General features: G+C 53.5%; 1 non-coding gene across 1 annotated transcript; it reads right to left on the bottom strand.

Annotated features, from left to right (window-relative positions):
- Positions 1-113: 113 nt before the first annotated feature.
- LOC142793105 (small subunit ribosomal RNA) lies at positions 114-1,928 on the bottom strand. The gene has a single exon (XR_012891446.1). It is a non-coding gene; the product is annotated as a small subunit ribosomal RNA (ribosomal RNA).
- Between the last annotated feature and the right edge of the window lie 716 nt (positions 1,929-2,644).

Genomic DNA, 2,644 nt, shown 5'->3' with positions numbered 1-2,644 from the left:
GCTCCACATTCAGGCAGCCCCGTGGGGAAAAGCCGACCCCGCGTCCAAACGGGGTCAGCGGCAGAAAGTGTCGGGCGCAGACGCAGCTGAGGCGCTCACCCTTCACAATCCGTTAATGATCCTTCCGCAGGTTCACCTACGGAAACCTTGTTACGACTTTTACTTCCTCTAAATGATCAAGTTTGGTCATCTTTCCAACAGACCGGCGCAACCGAAAGGCCGCGCCGGACATCGGTCCGAAGACCTCACTAAATCATTCAATCGGTAGTAGCGACGGGCGGTGTGTACAAAGGGCAGGGACGTAATCAACGCGAGCTTATGACTCGCGCTTACTGGGAATTCCTCGTTCAAGGGGAACAATTGCAAGCCCCTATCCCAATCACGAAAGAAGTTCCACGGGTTACCCAGTCTTTTCAGACAGGGATAAAGACACGCTGCTTCCTTCAGTGTAGCGCGCGTGCGGCCCCGGACATCTAAGGGCATCACAGACCTGTTATTGCTCTGTTTCGTGCGGCTAGGAGCCGCTTGTCCCTCTAAGAAGGTTGTAAGGTGCTGGGAACCCCGCACCTATTTAATAGGCTAGAGTCTCGTTCGTTATCGGAATTAACCAGACAAATCGCTCCACCAACTAAGAACGGCCATGCACCACCATCCACCGAATCAAGAAAGAGCTCTCAATCTGTCAATCCTCCCAGTGTCCGGGCCGGGTAAGTTTTCCCGTGTTGAGTCAAATTAAGCCGCAGGCTCCACTCCTGGTGGTGCCCTTCCGTCAATTCCTTTAAGTTTCAGCTTTGCAACCATACTTCCCCCGGAACCCAAATACTTTGGTTTCCCGGAAGCTGCCCGCCGAGTCATTTGAGTAACTCAGGCGGATCGCTGGTTGGCATCGTTTATGGTCAGAACTAGGGCGGTATCTGATCGCCTTCGAACCTCTGACTTTCGTTCTTGATCAATGAAAACATTCTTGGCAAATGCTTTCGCAGTAGTTCGTCTTGCGACGGTCCAAGAATTTCACCTCTAGCGCCGCAATACGAATGCCCCCGTCCGTCCCTCTTAATCATTACCTCGTATTCCAAAAACCAACAGAACAGAAACGAGGTCTTGTTCTATTATTCCATGCAAGTTTATTCAGGCGACTCGCCTGCGTTGAGCACTCTAATTTTTTCAAAGTAAAAGCACCGGCCATCTCGAGGCACACAATGAAGTGCACCAAGAAAGAACCGGCATGATGTTCAGTCCGAGCCGTCGCATCGGGTAGATGCACTACTCGTCTGGAACTGAGATCCAACTACGAGCTTTTTAACCGCAGCAGCTTTAGTATACGCTATTGGAGCTGGAATTACCGCGGCTGCTGGCACCAGACTTGCCCTCCAATTGATCCTCGTTAAAGGATTTAGAGTGTACTCATTTCAATTACGGGGCCTCAAAAGAGTCCCGTATTGTTATTTTTCGTCACTACCTCCCCGTGCCGGGAGTGGGTAATTTGCGCGCCTGCTGCCTTCCTTGGATGTGGTAGCCGTTTCTCAGGCTCCCTCTCCGGAATCGAACCCTGATTCTCCGTTACCCGTAACAACCATGGTAAGCAAGTAACCTACCATCGAAAGTTGATAAGGCAGACACTTGAAAGAAACGTCGCCGGCTCGTGGCCATGCGATCAGCACAAAGTTATCCAGAGTCACCACACAATACGGGCCGAAACCCGATCGATCTTGGTCTAATAAAAGCACCCGTTACCCAAAGGGCTCCAGGCTCACTGCATGTATTAGCTCTAGAATTGCCACAGTTATCCAAGTAGGAAGAAACGATCTAAGGAACCATAACTGATTTAATGAGCCATTCGCGGTTTCGCCTTATTTCGGCATGTACTTAGACATGCATGGCTTAATCTTTGAGACAAGCATATGATTACTGGCAGGATCAACCAGGTAATCGTTCGACTGCGCGTCCGTCCTCGCCTTCGGCGGGCCGGACGCAGTCTGTGTGCGGCGGAGGCCACCTTCAGGCGCCCCAACACGCTTATTTTGCACTCCGAGATGACGGCGTTCGAGCTCGCTACGGCACAACCTTCCCGAAAGACGAGTGGGAGCCGTGCGGCAAGAAGCACGTTCATGCTCGCTCTTTTTCGTTGCATCGACTCGGTCGCGCCGTGCGGGTTGCCCAAGCCCGCTGCACTGTCGGTGGACCGGCCGGAACTAGCAACGGAGCCGAGACTGCAAAGCCGCCAGACGACGGGTCACGCCCGCGTCTTCGGCGCTTTCGCATCTGAATCGCCCGAGGACGACACGGAACACACCTCGATATCGTGGTAAAACGGCACCGTCCGACAACCAGCCCCTAACGCATCAAGCGGATGAGGCTGCAGACGACTGCCGTGGATTCCCCTGGAGCAGACCCGAGGACACGCTTGACGAGGCCGAAGCCCGCCGCATATCAGACACCCGGTCGCTTTCGCGTACGCCGCTCACGAGAACCCCCACATAATAGCAGCGATAAGTACCCAGACCTCCTTGGGCACTAATACGAGCGTACTCGAGAAAATTTCACCGCGGGTGTGCCCCGAAACGTGTGGCACGTTGAGCGTGCCACAAGTCTACGTCGCTCTCAAACCCGCCGAGGTCGTAGAATTTGCGACCCTACTCACGAA

This window comes from Rhipicephalus microplus, unplaced genomic scaffold, assembly GCF_043290135.1.
Source record: "Rhipicephalus microplus isolate Deutch F79 unplaced genomic scaffold, USDA_Rmic scaffold_280, whole genome shotgun sequence".
NCBI classification, from domain to species: domain Eukaryota; kingdom Metazoa; phylum Arthropoda; class Arachnida; order Ixodida; family Ixodidae; genus Rhipicephalus; species Rhipicephalus microplus.
The sequence above is the reverse complement of the archived record's forward strand: the minus strand, read 5'-3'. Positions and strand labels throughout refer to the sequence as shown.